Source organism: Schistocerca serialis, chromosome 9, assembly GCF_023864345.2.
Source record: "Schistocerca serialis cubense isolate TAMUIC-IGC-003099 chromosome 9, iqSchSeri2.2, whole genome shotgun sequence".
In the NCBI taxonomy this organism is placed as follows: Eukaryota; Metazoa; Arthropoda; class Insecta; order Orthoptera; family Acrididae; genus Schistocerca; species Schistocerca serialis.
Window position 1 is genome coordinate 525,063,718 of NC_064646.1, and position 19,824 is coordinate 525,083,541.

The window sequence follows — 19,824 nt, forward strand, 5'->3', positions numbered from 1 at the left end:
ACAAAAGGCACAATGCCGCCTTAAGTACAAGAATAGAGACTCTTCTTACAGTCGGTGCTTTGAGCATTCCCTGTGAGACCAGTATTAGTATCCGCTACACCTCTGCAGGTTCAGTTTATTCCTTGGATCTTCACATTGACGATGAAACACAGAAATGGCATCGGAATTTAATACAAAAGGCACAATGCCGCCTTAAGTACAAGAATAGAGACTCTTCTTACAGTCGGTGCTTTGAGCATTCCCTGTGAGACCAGTTTTAGTTTCCGATACACCACTGCAGGTTCAATGTATTCCTTGGACCTTCACATTGACGATGAAACACAGTAATCGCATCGGAATTAAATACAAAAGGCACAATGCCGCCTTAAGTACAAGAATAGAGACTCTACTTACAGTCGGTGCATTGATCATTTACTGTGAGACCAGTAATAGTATCCGATACACCACTGCAGGTTCAATGTATTCCTTGGACATACACATTGACGATGAAGCACAGAAATCGCATCGGAATTAAATACAAAAGGCACAATGCCGCCTTAAGTACAAGAATAGAGGTCCTTCTTACAGATGGTGCTTTGAGCATTCCCTGTGAGACCAGTAATAGTTTCCGAAACACCACTGCAGATTCAATGTATTCCTTGGACCCTCACATTGACGATGAAACACAGAAATGGCATCGGAATTAAATACAAAAGGCACAATGCCGCCTTAAGTACAAGAATAGAGACTCTTCTTACAGTCGGTGCTTTGAGCATTCCCTGTGAGACCAGTATTTGTTTCCGCTACACCTCAACTGGTTCAGTTTATTCTTTGGACCTTCACATTGACGATGAAACACAGAAATGGCATCGGAATTAAATACAAACGGCACAAGGCCGCCTTAAGTACAAGAATAGAGACTCTCCTTACAGTCGATGCTTTTGAGCATTCCCTGTGAGACCAGTATTAGTTTCAGATACACCACTGCAGGTTCAATGTATTCCTTGGAACTTCACATTGACGATGAAACACAGAAATGGTATCGGAATTAAATACAAAAGGCACAATGCCGCCTTAAGTACAAGAATAGATTCTCTTCTTACAGTCGGTACTTTGAGCATTCCCTGTGAGATCAGTATTAGTATCCACTACACCTCTGCAGGTTCAGTTTATTCCTTGGACCTTCACATTGACGATGAAACACAGAAATGGCATCGGAATTAAATACAAATGGCACAATGCCGCCTTAAGTACAAGAATAGAGACTCTTCTTACAGTCGGTGCTTTGAGCATTCCCTGTGAGACCAGTATTAGTTACCGCTACACCTCTGCAGGTTCAGTTTATTCCTTGGACCTTCACATTGACGATGAAACACAGAAATGGCATCGGAATTAAATACAAAAGGCACAATGCCGCCTTAAGGACAAGAATAGAGACTCTTCTTACTGTCGGTGCATTGAGCATTCGCTGTGAGACCAGTATTAGTTTCCGCTACACCTCTGCAGGTTCAGTTTATTCCTTGGACCTTCACATTGACGATGAACCACACAAATGGCATCGGAATTAAATACAAGAGGCACAATGCCGCCTTAAGTACAAGAATAGAGCCTCTTCTTACAGTCGGTGCTTTGAGCATTCCCTGTGAGACCAGTATTAGTTTCCGATACACCACTGCAGGTTCAATGTATTCCTTGGAACTTCACATTGACGATGAAACACAGAAATCGCATCGGAATTAAATACAAAAGGCATAATGCCGCCTTAAGTACAAGAATAGAGACTCTTCTTACAGTCGGTGCTTTGAGCATTCCCTGTGAGACTAGTATTAGTTTCCGATACACCACTGCAGGTTCAGTGTATTCCTTGGAACTTCACATTGACGATGAAACACAGAAATCGCATCGGAATTAAATACAAAAGGCACAATGCCGCCTTAAGTACAAGAATAGAGACTCTTCTTACAGTCGGTGCTTTGAGCATTCCCTGTGAGACCAGTATTAGTATCCGCTACACCTCTGCAGGTTCAGTTTATTCCTTGGATCTTCACATTGACGATGAAACACAGAAATGGCATCGGAATTAAATACAAATGGCACAATGCCGCCTTAAGAACAAGAATAGAGACTCTTCTTACAGTCGGTGCTTTGAGCATTCCCTGTGGGTCCAGTATTAGTTTCCGCTACACCTCTGCAGTTTCAGTTTATTCCTTGGACCTTCACATTGACGATGAAACACAGAAATGGCATCGGAATTAAATACAAAAGGCACAATGCCGCCTTAAGGACAAGAATAGAGACTCTTCTTACAGTCGGTGTTTTGAGCATTCCCTGTGAGACCAGTATTAGTTTCCGATACACCACTCCAGGTTCAATGTATTCGTTGGACCTTCACATTGACGATGAAACACAGAAATCGCATCGGAATTAAATACAAAAGGCACAATGCCGCCTTAAGTACAAGATTAGTGGCTCTTCTTACAGTCGGTGCTTTGATCATTTACTGTGAGACCAGTAATAGTATCCGATACACCACTGCAGGTTCAATGTATTCCTTGGAAATACACATTGACGATGAAACACAGAAATCGCATCGGAATTAAATACAAAAGGCACAATGCCGCCTTAAGTACAAGAATAGAGATCCTTCTTACAGATGGTGTTTTGAGGATTCCCTGTGAGACCAGTAATAGTTTCCGAAACACCACTGCAGATTCAATGCATTCCTTGGACCTTCACATTGACGATGAACCACAGAAATGGCATCGGAATTAAATACAAAAGGCACAATGCCGCCTTAAGTACAAGAATAGAGACTCTTCTTACAGTCGGTGCTTTGAGCATTCCCTGTGAGACCAGTATTAGTTTCCGCTACACCTCTGCAGGTTCAGTTTACTCCTTGGACCTCCACATTGACGATGAAACACAGAAATGGCATCGGAATTAAATACAAAGGGCACAATGCCGCCCTAAGTACAAGAATAGAGACACTTCTTACAGTCGGTGCTTTGAGCATTCCCTGTGAGACAAGTATTAGTTTCCGCTAAACCTCTGCAGGTTCAGTTTATTCCTTGGACCTTCGCATTGACGATGAAACACAGAAATAGCATCGGAAATAAATACAAAAGGCATAATGCCGCCCTAAGTACAAGAATAGAGACTCTTCTTACAGTCGGTGCTTTGAGCATTCCCTGTGAGCCTAGTATTAGTTTCCGATACACCACTGCAGGTTCAGTGTATTCCTTGGAACTTCACATTGACGATGAAACACAGAAATCGCATCGGAATTAAATACAAAAGGCACAATGCCGCCTTAAGTACAAGAATAGAGACTCTTCTTACAGTCGGTGCTTTGAGCATTCCCTGTGAGACCAGTATTAGTATCCGCTACACCTCTGCAGGTTCAGTTTATTCCTTGGATCTTCACATTGACGATGAAACACAGAAATGGCATCGGAATTTAATACAAAAGGCACAATGCCGCCTTAAGTACAAGAATAGAGACTCTTCTTACAGTCGGTGCTTTGAGCATTCCCTGTGAGACCAGTTTTAGTTTCCGATACACCACTGCAGGTTCAATGTATTCCTTGGACCTTCACATTGACGATGAAACACAGTAATCGCATCGGAATTAAATACAAAAGGCACAATGCCGCCTTAAGTACAAGAATAGAGACTCTACTTACAGTCGGTGCATTGATCATTTACTGTGAGACCAGTAATAGTATCCGATACACCACTGCAGGTTCAATGTATTCCTTGGACATACACATTGACGATGAAGCACAGAAATCGCATCGGAATTAAATACAAAAGGCACAATGCCGCCTTAAGTACAAGAATAGAGGTCCTTCTTACAGATGGTGCTTTGAGCATTCCCTGTGAGACCAGTAATAGTTTCCGAAACACCACTGCAGATTCAATGTATTCCTTGGACCCTCACATTGACGATGAAACACAGAAATGGCATCGGAATTAAATACAAAAGGCACAATGCCGCCTTAAGTACAAGAATAGAGACTCTTCTTACAGTCGGTGCTTTGAGCATTCCCTGTGAGACCAGTATTTGTTTCCGCTACACCTCAACTGGTTCAGTTTATTCTTTGGACCTTCACATTGACGATGAAACACAGAAATGGCATCGGAATTAAATACAAACGGCACAAGGCCGCCTTAAGTACAAGAATAGAGACTCTCCTTACAGTCGATGCTTTTGAGCATTCCCTGTGAGACCAGTATTAGTTTCAGATACACCACTGCAGGTTCAATGTATTCCTTGGAACTTCACATTGACGATGAAACACAGAAATGGTATCGGAATTAAATACAAAAGGCACAATGCCGCCTTAAGTACAAGAATAGATTCTCTTCTTACAGTCGGTACTTTGAGCATTCCCTGTGAGATCAGTATTAGTATCCACTACACCTCTGCAGGTTCAGTTTATTCCTTGGACCTTCACATTGACGATGAAACACAGAAATGGCATCGGAATTAAATACAAATGGCACAATGCCGCCTTAAGTACAAGAATAGAGACTCTTCTTACAGTCGGTGCTTTGAGCATTCCCTGTGAGACCAGTATTAGTTACCGCTACACCTCTGCAGGTTCAGTTTATTCCTTGGACCTTCACATTGACGATGAAACACAGAAATGGCATCGGAATTAAATACAAAAGGCACAATGCCGCCTTAAGGACAAGAATAGAGACTCTTCTTACTGTCGGTGCTTTGAGCATTCGCTGTGAGACCAGTATTAGTTTCCGCTACACCTCTGCAGGTTCAGTTTATTCCTTGGACCTTCACATTGACGATGAACCACACAAATGGCATCGGAATTAAATACAAGAGGCACAATGCCGCCTTAAGTACAAGAATAGAGCCTCTTCTTACAGTCGGTGCTTTGAGCATTCCCTGTGAGACCAGTATTAGTTTCCGATACACCACTGCAGGTTCAATGTATTCCTTGGAACTTCACATTGACGATGAAACACAGAAATCGCATCGGAATTAAATACAAAAGGCACAATGCCGCCTTAAGTACAATAATAGAGACTCTTCTTACAGTCGGTGCTTTGAGCATTCCCTGTGAGACCAGTACTAGTTTCCGCTACACCTCTGCAGGTTCTGTTTATTCCTTGGACTTTCACATTGACGATGAAGCACAGATATGGCATCGGAATTAAATACAAAAGGCACAATGCCGCCTTAAGTACAAGAATAGAGACTCTTCATACAGTCGGTTCTTTGAGCATTCCCTGTGAGACCAGTTTTAGTTTCCGATACACCACTGCAGGTTCAATGTATTCCTTGGAACTTCACATTGACGATGAAACACAGAAATGGCATCGGAATTAAATACAAAAGGCACAATGCCGCCTTAAGTACAAGAATAGAGACTCTTCTTACAGTCGGTGCTTTGAGCATTCCCTGTGAGACCAGTATTAGTTTCCGATACACCACTGCAGGTTCAATGTATTCCTTGGAGCTTCACATTGACGATGAAACACAGAAATCGCATTGGAATCAAATACAAAAGGCACAATGCCGCCTTAAGTACAAGAATAGTGACTCTTCTTACTGTCGGTGCTTTGAGCATTCCCTGTGAGTCCAGTATTAGTTTCCGATACACCTCTGCAGGTTCAGTTTATTCGTTGTACCTTCACACTGACGATGAAACACAGAAATGGCATCGGAATTAAAAACAAAAAGCACAATGCCGCCTTAAGTACAAGAATAGAGACTCTTCTTACAGTCGGTGCCTTGAGCATTCCCTGTGAGACCAGTATTAGTTTCCGATACACCACTGCAGGTTCAATGTATTCCTTGGACCTTTACATTGACGATGATACACAGAAATCGCATCGCAATTAAATACAAAAAGCACAATGTCGCCTTAAGTACAAGAATAGAGACTCTTCTTACAGTCGGTGCTTTGAGCATTCCCTGTGAGACTATTATTAGTTTCCGCTACACCTCTGCAGGTTCAGTTTATTCTTTGGACCTTCACATTGACAATGAAACACAGAAATCGCATCGGAATTAAATACAAAAGGCACAATGCCGCCTTAAGTACAAGAATAGAAACTCTTCTTACAGTCGGTGCATCGAGCATTCCCTGTAAGGCCAGTATTAGTTTCCGCTACACCTCTGCAGGTTCAAAGTATTCCTTGGACCTTCACTTTGACGATGATACACAGAAATCGCATCGGAATTAAATACAAAAGGCCAATGCCGCCTTAAGTACAAGAATAGAGACTCTTCTCACAGTCGGTGCTTTGAGCATTCCCTGTAAGACCAGTTTTAGTTTCCGATACACCACTGCAGGTTCAATATATTCCTTGGACCTTCACATTTACGATGAAACACAGAAATCGCATCGGAATTAAATACAAAAGGCAGAATGCCGCCTTAAGTACAAGAATAGAGACTCTTCTTACAGTCGGTTCTTTGAGCATTCCCTGTGATACCACTATTAGTTCCCGCTACTCCTCTGCAGGTTCAGTTTATTCCTTGGACCTACACATTGACGATGAAACACAGAAATGGCATCGGAATTAAATACAAAAGGCACAATGCCGCCTTAAGTACTAGAATAGAGTCTCTTCTTACAGTCGGTGCTTTGAGCATTCCCTGTGAGACCAGTATTAGTTTCCGATACACCACTGCAGTTTCAATGTATTCCTTGGACCTTCACATTGACGATGAAATACAGATATGGCATCCGAATTAAATACAAAAGGCACAATGCCGCCTTAAGTACAAGAATAGAGATTCTTCTTGCAGTCGGTGCTTTGAGCATTCCCTGTGAGACCAGTAATAGTATCCGATACACCACTGCCGGTTCAATCTATTCCTTGGACATACACATTGACGATGAAACACTGAAATTACATCGGAATTAAATACAAACGGAACAATGTCGCCTTAAGTACAAGAATTGAGACTCTTCTTACCGTCGGTGCTTTGAGCATTCCCTGTGAGACCAGTATTAGTTTCCGCTACACCTCTGCAGGTTCAGTTTATTCCATGGACCTTCACATTGACGATGAAACACAGAAATGGCATCGGAATTAAATACAAAAGGCACAATGCCGCCTTAAGTACAAGAATAGAGACTCTTCTTACAGTCGGTGCTTTGATCATTTACTGTGAGACCAGTAATAGTATCCGATACACCACTGCAGGTTCAGTTTATTCTTTGGACCTTCACATTGACGATGAACCACAGAAATGGAATCGGAATTAAATACAAAAGGCACAAGGCCGCCTTAAGTACAAGAATAGAGACTCTCCTTACAGTCGATGCCTTTGAGCATTCCCTATGAGACCAGTATTAGTTTCAGATACACCACTGCAGGTTCAATGTATTCCTTGGAACTTCACATTGACGATGAAACACAGAAATGGTATCGGAATTAAATACAAAAGGCACAATGCCGCCTTAAGTACAAGAATAGATTCTCTTCTTACAGTCGGTACTTTGAGCATTCCCTGTGAGACCAGTATTTGTTTCCGCTACACCTCAGCAAGTTCAGTTTATTCCTTGGACATACACATTGACGATGAAACACAGAAATCGCATCGGAATTAAATACAAAAGGCACAATGCCGCCTTAAGTACAAGAATAGAGATCCTTCTTACAGATGGTTCTTTGAGCATTCCCTGTGAGACCAGTATTAGTTTCCGCTACACCTCTGCAGGTTAAGTTTATTCCTTGGACCTTCACATTGACGATGAAACACAGAAATGGCATCGGAATTAAATACAAAAGGCACAATGCCGCCTTAAGTACTAGAATAGAGACTCTTCTTACAGTCGGTGCTTTGAGCATTCCCTGTGAGACCAGTATTAGTTTCCGATACACCACTGCAGTTTCAATTTATTCCTTGGACCTTCACATTGACGATGAAATACAGATATGGCATCCGAATTAAATACAAAAGGCACAATGCCGCCTTAAGTACAAGAATAGAGATTCTTCTTACAGTCGGTGCTTTGAGCATTCCCTGTGAGACCAGTAATAGTATCCGATACACCACTGCCGGTTCAATCAATTCCTTGGACATACACATTGACGATGAAACACAGAAATGGCATCGGAATTAAATTCAAAAGGCACAATGCCGATTTAAGTACAAGAGTAGAGACTCTTCTTACAGTCGGTGCTTTGAGCTTTCCCTGGGAGACCAGTATTTGTTTCCGCTACACCTCAGCAGGTTCAGTTTATTCTTTGGACCTTCACATTGACGATGAACCACAGAAATGGCATCGGAATTAAATACAAAAGGCACAAGGCCGCCTTAAGTACAAGAAAAGAGACTCTCCTTACAGTCGATGCTTTTGAGCATACCCTGCGAGACCAGTATTAGTTTCAGATACACCACTGCAGGTTCAATGTATTCCTTGGAACTTCACATTGACGATGAAACACAGAAATGGTATCGGAATTAAATACAAAAGGCACAATGCCGCCTTAAGTACAAGAATAGATTCTCTTCTTACAGTCGGTACTTTGAGCATTCCCTGTGAGATCAGTATTAGTATCCGCTACACCTCTGCAGGTTCAGTTTATTCCTTGGACCTTCACATTGATGATGAAACACAGAAATGGCATCGGAATTAAATACAAATGGCACAATGCCGCCTTAAGTACAAGAATAGTGACTCTTCTTACAGTCGGTGCTTTGAGCATTCCCTGTGAGACCAGTATTAGTTTCCGCTACACCTCTGCAGGTTCAGTTTATTCCTTCAACCTTCACTTTGACGATGAAACACAGATATGACATCGGAATTAAATACAAAAGGCACAAGGCCGCCTTAAGGACAAGAATAGAGACTCTTCTTACAGTCGGTGCTTTGAGCATTCCCTGTGAGACCAGTATTCGTATCCGCTACACCTCTGCAGGTTCAGTTAATTCCTTGGACCTTCACATTGACGATGAAACACAGAAATGGCATCGGAATTAAATACAAAAGACACAATGCCGCCTTAAGTACAAGAATAAAGACTCTTCTTACAGTCGGTGCTATGAGCATTCCCTGTGAGACCAGTACTAGTTCCCGCTACACCTCTGCAGGTTCAGTTTATTCCTTGGACCTTCACATTGACGATGAAACACAGAAATGGCATCGGAATTAAATACAAAAGGCACAATGCCGCCTTAAGTACAAGAATAGAGACTCTTCTTCCAGTCGGTGCTTTGAGCATTCCCTGTGAGACCAGTATTAGTTTCCGATACACCACTGCAGGTTCAATGTATTCCTTGGAACTTCACATTGACGATGAAACACAGAAATCGCATTGGAATCAAATACAAAAGGCACAATGCCGCCTTAAGTACAAGAATAGTGACTCTTCTTACTGTCGGTGCTTTGAGCATTCCCTGTGAGACCAGTATTAGTTTCCGATACACCACTGCAGGTTCAATGTGTTCCTTGGACCTTCACATTGACGATGATACACAGAAATCGCATCGCAATTAAATACAAAAAGCACAATGCCGCCTTAAGTACAAGAATAGAGACTCTTCTTACAGTCGGTGCTTTGAGCATTCCCTGTGAGACTATTATTAGTTTCCGCTACACATCTGCAGGTTCAGTTTATTCTTTGGACCTTCACATTGACAATGAAACACAGAAATCGCATCGGAATTAAATACAAAAGGCACAATGCCGCCTTAAGTACAAGAATAGAGACTCTTCTTACAGTCGGTGCTTCGAGCATTCCCTGTGAGGCCACTATTAGTTTCCGCTACACCTCTGCAGGTTCAATGTACACCTTGGACCTTCACTTTGACGGTGATACACAGAAATCGCATCGGAGTTAAATACAAAAGGCACAATGCCGCCTTAAGTACAAGAATAGAGACTCTTCTTACAGTCGGTGCTTTGAGCATTCCCTGTGAGACCAGTATTAGTTTCCGCTACACCTCTGCAGGTTCAGTTTATTCCTTGGACCTTCACATTGACGATGAAACACAGAAATGGCATCGGAATTAAATACAAAAGGCACAATGCCGCCTTAAGTACTAGAATAGAGACTCTTCTTACAGTCGGTGCTTTGGGCATTACCTGTGAGACCAGTATTAGTTTCCGATACACCACTGCAGCTTCAATGTATTCCTTGGACCTTCACATTGACGATGAAATACAGATATGGCATCGGAATTAAATACAAAAGGCACAATGCCGCCTTAAGTACAAGAATAGAGATTCTTCTTACAGTCGGTGCTTTGAGCATTCCCTGTGAGACCAGTAATAGTATCCGATACACCACTGCCGGTTCAATCTATTCCTTGGGCATACACATTGACGATGAAACACTGAAATTACATCGGAATTAAATACAAACGGAACAATGCCGCCTTAAGTACAAGAATAGAGACTCTTCTTACCGTCGGTGCTTTGAGCATTCCCTGTGAGACCAGTATTAGTTTCCGATACACCTCTGCAGGTTCAGTTTATTCCTTGGACCTTCACATTGACGATGAAACACAGAAATGGCATCGGAATTAAATACAAAAGGCACAATGCCGCCTTAAGTACAAGAATAGAGACTCTTCTTACAGTCGGTGCTTTGAGCATTCCCTGTAAGACCAGTATTAGTTTCCGATACACCACTGCTGGATCAATGTATTCCTTGGACCTTCACATTGACGATGAAACACAGAAATGGCTTCGGTATTAAATACAAAAGGCACAATGCCGCCTTAAGTACAAGAATACAGACTCTACTTACAGTCGGTGATTTGAGCATTCCCTGTGAGACCATTATTAGTTTCCGATACACCACTGCAGGTTCAATGTATTCCTTGGACCTTCACATTGACGATGAAACACAGAAATCGCATCGGAATTAAATACAAAAGGCACAATGCCGCCTTAAGTACAAGAATAGAGACTCTTCTTACAGACGGTGCTTTGAGCATTCCCTGTGAGACCAGTATTAGTTTCCGCTACACCTCTGCAGGTTCAGTTTATTCCTTGGACCTTCACATTGACGATGAAACACAGAAATGGCATCGGAATTAAATACAAAAGGCACAATGCCGCCTTAAGTGCAAGAATAGAGACTCTTCTTACAGTCGGTGCTTTGAGCATTCCCTGTGAGACCAGTATTAGTTTCCGATACACCACTGCAGTTTCAATGAATTCCTTGGACCTTCACATTGACGATGAAATACAGATATCGCATCGGAATTAAATACAAAAGGCACAATGCCGCCTTAAGTACAAGAATAGTGACTCTTCTTACAGTCGGTGCTTTGAGCATTCCGTGTTAGACCAGTAATTGTATCCGATACACCACTGCCGGTTCAATCTATTCCTTGGACATACACATTGACGATGAAACACTGAAATTACATCGGAATTAAATACAAACGGAACAATGCCGCCTTAAGTACAAGAATAGAGACTCTTCTTACCGTCGGTGCTTTGAGCATTCCCTGTGAGACCAGTATTAGTTTCCGCTACACCTCTGCAGGTTCAGATTATTCCATGGACCTTCACATTGACGATGAAATACAGAAATGGCATCGGAATTAAATACAAAAGGCACAATGCCGCCTTAAGTACAAGAATAGAGACTCTTCTTACAGTCGGTGCTTTGAGCATTCCCTGTGAGACCAGTATTAGTTTCCGATACACCACTGCTGGATCAATGTATTCCTTGGACCTTCACATTGACGATGAAACACAGAAATGGCATCGGTATTAAATACAAAAGGCACAATGCCGCCTTAAGTACAAGAATAGAGACTCTTCTTACAGTCGGTGCTTTGAGCATTCCCCGTGAGACCAGTATTAGTTTCCGATACACCACTGCAGGTTCAATGTATGCCTTGGACCTTCACATTGACGATGCAACACAGAAATCGCATCGGAATTAAATCCAAATGCACAATGCCGCCTTAAATACAAGAATACAGACTCTACTTACAGTCGGTGCTTTGAGCATTCCCTGTGAGACCATTATTAGTTTCCGATACACCACTGCAGGTTCAATGTATTCCTTGGACCTTCACATTGACGATGAAACGCAGAAATCGCATCGGAATTAAATACAAAAGGCACAATGCCGCCTTAAGTACAAGAATAGAGACTCTTCTTACAATCGGTGCTTTGAGCATTCCCTGTGAGACCAGTATTAGTTTCCATAACACAACTGCAGGTTCAATGTATTCCTTGGAGCTTCACATTGACGATGAAACACAGAAATCGCATCGGAATTAAATACAAAAGGCACAATGCCGCCTTAAGTACAAGAATAGAGACTCTTCTTACAGTCGGTGCTTTGAGCATTCCCTGTGAGACCAGTAATAGTTTCCGCTACACCTCTGCAGGTTCAGTTTATTCCTTGGACCTTCACATTGACGATGAAACACAGAAATGGCATCGGAATTAAATACAAAAGGCACAATGCCGCCTTAAGGGCAAGAATAGAGACTCTTTTTACAGTCGGTGCCTTGAGCATTCCCTGTGAGACCAGTATTAGTTTCCGATACACCACTGCAGTTTCAATGTATTCCTTGGACCTTCACATTGACTATGAAATACAGATATCGCATCGGAATTAAATGCAAAAGGCACAATGCCGCCTTAAGTACAAGAATAGTGACACTTCTTACAGTCGGTGCTTTGAGCATTCCGTGTGAGACCAGTAATAGTATCCGATACACCACTGCCGATTCAATCTATTCCTTGGACATACACATTGACGATCAAACACTGAAATTACATCGGAATTAAATACAAACGGAACAATGCCGCCTTAAGTACAAGAATAGAGACTCTTCTTACCGTCGGTGCTTTGAGCATTCCCTGTGAGACCAGTATTAGTTTCCGCTACACCTCTGCAGGTTCAGTTTATTCCATGGACCTTCACATTGACGATGAAACACAGAAATGGCATAGGAATTAAATACATAAGGCACAATGCCGCCTTAAGTACAAGAATAGAGACTCTTCTTACAGTCGGTGCTTTGAGCATTCCCTGTGAGACCAGTATTAGTTTCCGATACACCACTGCTGGTTCAATGTATTCCTTGGACCTTCACATTGACGATGAAACACAGAAATGGCATCGGTATTAAATACAAAAGGCAAAATGCCGCCTTAAGTACAAGAATAGAGACTCTTCTTACAGTCGGTGCTTTGAGCATTCCCTGTGTGACCAGTATTAGTTTCCGATACACCACTGCAGGTTCAATGTATTCCTTGGACCTTCACATTGACGATGAAACGCAGAAATCGCATCGGAATTAAATACAAAAGGCACAATGCCGCCTTAAGTACAATAATAGAGACTCTTCTTACAGTCGGTGCTTTGAGCATTCCCTGTGAGACCAGTATTAGTTTCCGATACGCCACTGCAGGTTCAATGTATTCCTTCGACCTTCAAATTAACAATGATACACAGAAATCGCATCGGAATTAAATACAAAAGGCACAATGCCGCCTTAAGTACAAGAATAGAGACTCTTCTTATAATCGGTGCTTTGAGCATTCCCTGTGAGACCAGTATTAGTTTCCAATACACCACTGCAGGTTCAGTTTATTCCTTGGACCTTCACATTGACGATGAAACACAGAAATGGCATCGGAATTAAATACAAATGGCACAATGCCGCCTTAAGTACAAGAATAGAGACTCTTCTTACAGTCGGTGCTTTGAGCATTCCCTGTGAGACCAGTATTAGTTTCCGCTACACCTCTGCAGGTTCAGTTTATTCCTTGGGCCTTCACATTGACGATGAAACACAGAAATGGCATCGGAATTAAAGACAAAAGGCACAATGCCGCCTTAAGGACAAGAATAGAGACTCTTCTTACAGTCGGTGCTTTGAGCATTCCCTGTGAGACCATTATTAGTTTCCGATACACCACTGCAGGTTCAATGTATTCCTTGGAACTTCACATTGACGATGAAACGCAGAAATCGCATCGGAATTAAATACAATAGGCACAATGCCGCCTTAAGTACAAGAATAGAGACTCATCTTACAGTCGGTGCTTTGAGCATTCCCTGTGAGACCAGTATTAGTTTCCGATACGCCACTGCAGGTTCAATGTATTCCTCGGACCATCAAATTGACGATGATACACAGAAATCGCATCGGAATGAAATACAAAAGGCACAATGCCGCCTTACGTACAAAAATAGAGACTCTTCTTACAATCGGTGCTTTGAGCATTCCCTGTGAGACCAGTATTAGTTTCCAATACACCACTGCAGGTTCAATGTATTCCTTGGACCTTCACATTGACGATGAAACACAGAAATCGCATCGGAATTAAATACAAAAGGCACAATGCCGCCTTAAGTACAAGCATATAGACTCTTCTTACAGTCGGTGGTTTGAGCATTCCTTGTGAGACCAGTATTAGTTTCCGATACACCACTGCAGTTTCAATGAATTCCTTGGACCTTCACATTGACGATGAAATGCAGATATCGCATCGGAATTAAATACAAAAGGCACAATGCCGCCTTAAGTACAAGAATAGTGGCTCTTCTTACAGTCGGTGCTTTGAGCATTCCGTGTGAGACCAGTAATAGTATCCGATAAACCACTGCCGGTTCAATCTATTCCTTGGACATACACACTGACGATGAAACACTGAAATTACATCGGAATTAAATACAAACGGAACAATGCCGCCTTAAGTACAAGAATAGAGACTCTTCTTACCGTCGGTGCTTTGAGCATTCCCTGTGAGACCAGTATTAGTTTCCGCTACACCTCTGCAGGTTCAGTTTATTCCATGGACCTTCACATTGACGATGAAACACAGAAATGGCATAGGAATTAAATACATAAGGCACAATGCCGCCTTAAGTACAAGAATAGAGACTCATCTTACAGTCGGTGCTTTGAGCATTCCCTGTGAGACCAGTATTAGTTTCCGATACACCACTGCTGGTTCAATGTATTCCTTGGACCTTCACATTGACGATGAAACACAGAAATGGCATCAGTATTAAATACAAAACGCACAATGCCGCCTTATGTACAAGAATAGAGACTCTTCTTACAGTCGGTGCTTTGAGCATTCCCTGTGAGACCAGTATTAGTTTCCGATACACCACTGCAGGTTCAATGTATTCCTTGGACCTTCACATTGGCGATGAAACGCACAAATCGCATCGGAATTAAATACAAAAGGCACAATGCCGCCTTAAGTACAAGAATAGAGAATCTTCTTACAGTCGGTGCTTTGAGAATTCCCTGTGAGACCAGTATTAGTTTCCGATACGCCACTGCCGGTTCAATGTATTCCTTGGACCTTCAAATTAACAATGATACACAGAAATCGCATCGGAATTAAATACAAAAGGCACAATGCCGCCTTAAGGACAAGAATAGAGACTCTTCTTACAGTCGGTGCTTTGAGCATTCCCTGTGAGACCATTATTAGTTTCCGATACACCACTGCAGGTCCAATGTATTCCTTGGAACTTCACATTGACGATGAAACGCAGAAATCGCATCGGAATTAAATACAATAGGCACAATGCCGCCTTAAGTACAAGAATAGAGACTCTTCTTGCAGTCGGTGCTTTGAGCATTCCCTGTGAGACCAGTATTAGTTTCCGATACGCCACTGCAGGTTCAATGTATTCCTCGGACCATCAAATTGACGATGATACACAGAAATCGCATCGGAATGAAATACAAAAGGCACAATGCCGCCTTAAGTACAAGAATAGAGACTCTTCTTACAATCGGTGCTTTGAGCATTCCGTGTGAGACCAGTAATAGTATCCGATACACCACTGCCGGTTCAATCTATTCCTTGGACATACACATTGACGATGAAACACTGAAATTACATCGGAATTAAATACAAACGGAACAATGCCGCCTTAAGTACAAGAATGGAGACTCTTCTTACCGTAGGTGCTTTCAGCATTCCCTGTGAGACCAGCATTAGTTTCCGCTACACCTCTGCAGGTTCAGTTTATTCCATGGACCTTCACATTGACGATGAAACACAGAAATGGCATAGGAATTAAATACATAAGGCACAATGCCGCCTTAAGTACAAGAATAGAGACTCTTCTTACAGTCGGTGCTTTGAGCATTCCCTGTGAGACCAGTATTAGTTTCCAATACACCACTGCTGGTTCAATGTATTCCTTGGACCTTCACATTGACGATGAAACACAGAAATGGCATCGGTATTAAATACAAAAGGCACAATGCCGCCTTAAGTACAAGAATAGAGACTCTTCTTACAGTCGGTGCTTTGAACATTCCCTGTGAGACCAGTATTAGTTTCCGATACACCACTGCAGGTTCAATGTATTCCTTGGACCTTCACATTGACGATGAAACGCAGAAATCGCATCGGAATTAAATACAAAAGGCACAATGCCGCCTTAAGTACAAGAATAGAGACTCTTCTTACAGTCGGTGCTTTGAGAATTCCCTGTGAGACCAGTATTAGTTTCCGATACGCCACTGCAGGTTCAATGTATTCCTTGGACCTTCAAATTAACAATGATACACAGAAATCGCATCGGAATTAAATACAAAAGGCACAATGCCGCCTTAAGTACAAGAATAGAGACTCTTCTTACAATCGGTGCTTTGAGCATTCCCTGTGAGACCAGTATTAGTTTCCAATACACCACTGCAGGTTCAGTTTATTCCTTGGACCTTCACATTGATGATGAAACACAGAAATGGCATCGGAATTAAATACAAATGGCACAATGCCGCCTTAAGTACAAGAATAGAGACTCTTCTTACAGTCGGTGTTTTGAGCATTCCCTGTGAGACCAGTATTAGTTTCCGCTACACCTCTGCAGGTTCAGTTGATTCCTTGGACCTTCACATTGACGATGAAACACAGAAATGGCATCGGAATTAAATACAAAAGGCACAATGCCGCCTTAAGGACAAGAATAGAGACTCTTCTTACAGTCGGTGCTTTGAGCATTCGCTGTGAGACCAGTATTAGTTTCCGCTACACATCTGCAGGATCAGTTTATTCCTTGGACCTTCACATTGACGATGAAACACAGAAATGGGATCGGAATTAAATACAAAAGGCACAATGCCGCCTTAAGTACAAGAATAGAGTCTCTTCTTACAGTCGGTGCTTTGAGCATTCCCTGTGAGACCAGTATTAGTTCCCGCTACATCTCTGCAAGTTCAGTTTATTCCTTGGACCTCCACATTGACGATGAAACACAGAAATGGCATCGGAATTAAATACAAAGGGCGCAATGCCGCCCTAAGTACAAGAATAGAGACTCTTCTTACAGTCGGTGCTTTGAGCATTCCCTGTGAGACCAGTATTAGTTTCCGCTACACCTCTGCAGGTTCAGTTTATTCCATGGACCTTCACATTGACGATGAAACACAGAAATGGCATAGGAATTAAATACATAAGGCACAATGCCGCCTTAAGTACAAGAATAGAGACTCTTCTTACAGTCGGTGCTTTGAGCATTCCCTGTGAGACCAGTATTAGTTTCCGATACACCACTGCTGGTTCAATGTATTCCTTGGACCTTCACATTGACGATGAAACACAGAAATGGCATCGGTATTAAATACAAAAGGCACAATGCCGCCTTAAGTACAAGAATAGAGACTCTTCTTACAGTCGGTGCTTTGAGCATTCCCTGTGAGACCAGTATTAGTTTCCGATACACCACTGCAGGTTCAATGTATTCCTTGGACCTTCACATTGACGATGAAACGCAGAAATCGCATCGGAATTAAATACAAAAGGCACAATGCCGCCTTAAGTACAAGAATAGAGACTCTTCTTACAGTCGGTGCTTTGAGAATTCCCTGTGAGACCAGTATTAGTTTCCGATACGCCACTGCAGGTTCAATGTATTCCTTGGACCTTCAAATTAACAATGATACACAGAAATCGCATCGGAATTAAATACAAAAGGCACAATGCCGCCTTAAGTACAAGAATAGAGACTCTTCTTACAATCGGTGCTTTGAGCATTCCCTGTGAGGCCAGTATTAGTTTCCAATACACCACTGCAGGTTCAGTTTAATCCTTCGACCTTCACATTGGTGATGAAACACAGAAATGGCATCGGAATTAAATACAAATGGCACAATGCCGCCTTAAGTACAAGAATAGAGACTCTTCTTACAGTCGGTGTTTTGAGCATTCCCTTTGAGACCAGTATTAGTTTCCGCTACACCTCTGCAGGTTCAGTTTATTCCTTGGACCTTCACATTGACGATGAAACACAGAAATGGCATCGGAATTAAATACAAAAGGCACAATGCCGCGTTAAGGACAAGAATAGAGACTCTTCTTACAGTCGGTGCTTTGAGCATTCGCTGTGAGACCAGTATTAGTTTCCGCTACACATCTGCAGGATCAGTTTATTCCTTGGACCTTCACATTGACGATGAAACACAGAAATGGGATCGGAATTAAATACAAAAGGCACAATGCCGCCTTAAGTACAAGAATAGAGTCTCTTCTTACAGTCGGTGCTTTGAGCATTCCCTGTGAGACCAGTATTAGTTTCCGCTACATCTCTGCAAGTTCAGTTTATTCCTTGGACCTCCACATTGACGATGAAACACAGAAATGGCATCGGAATTAAATACAAAGGGCACAATGCCGCCCTAAGTACAAGAATAGAGACTCTTCTTACAGTCGGTGCTTTGAGCATTCCCTGTGAGACCAGTATTAGTTTCCGCTACACCTCTGCAGGTTCAGTTAATTCCTTGGACCTTCACATTGACGATGAAACACAGAAATGGCATCGGAATTAAATACAAAAGGCACAATGCCGCCTTAAGTACAAGAATAGAGACTCTTCTTACAGTCGGTGCTTTGAGCATTCCCTGTGAGACCAGTATTAGTTTCCAATACACCACTGCAGGTTCAATGTATTCCTTGGAACTTCACATTGACGATGAAACACAGAAATCGCATTGGAATCAAATACAAAAGGCACAATGCCGCCTTAAGTACAAGAATAGTGACTCTTCTTACTGTCGGTGCTTTGAGCATTCCCTGTGAGACCAGTATTAGTTTCCGATACACCTCTGCAGGTTCAGTTTATTCCTTGGACCTTCACACTGACGATGAAACACAGAAATGGCATCGGAATTAAATACAAAAAGCACAATGCCGCCTTAAGTACAAGAATAGAGACTCTTCTTACAGTCGGTGCCTTGAGCATTCCCTGTGAGACCAGTATTAGTTTCCGATACACCACTGCAGGTTCAATGTATTCCTTGGACCTTCACATTGACGATGATACACAGAAATCGCATCGCAATTAAATACAAAAAGCACAATGCCGCCTTAAGTACATGAATAGAGACTCTTCTTACAGTCGGTGCTTTGAGCATTCCCTGTGAGACTATGATTAGTTTCCGCTACACCTCTGCAGGTTCAGTTTATTCTTTGGACCTTCACATTGACAATGAAACACAGAAATCGCATCGGAATTAAATACAAAAGGCTCGATGCCGCCTTAAGTACCAGAATAGAGACTCTTCTTACAGTCGGTGCTTCGAGCATTCCCTGTGAGGCCAGTATTAGTTTCCGCTACACCTCTGCAGGTTCAATGTACTCCTTGGACCTTCACTTTGACGGTGATACACAGAAATCGCATCGGAGTTAAATACAAAATGCACAATGCCGCCGTAAGGACTAGAATAGAGACTCTTCTTACCGTCGGTGCTTTGAGCATTCCCTGTGAGACCAGTATTAGTTTCCGATACACCTCTGCAGTTTCTATGTATTCCTTGGACCTTCACATTGACGATGAAATACAGATATGGCATCGGAATTAAATACAAAAGGCACAATGCCGCCTTAAGTAATAGAATAGTGATTC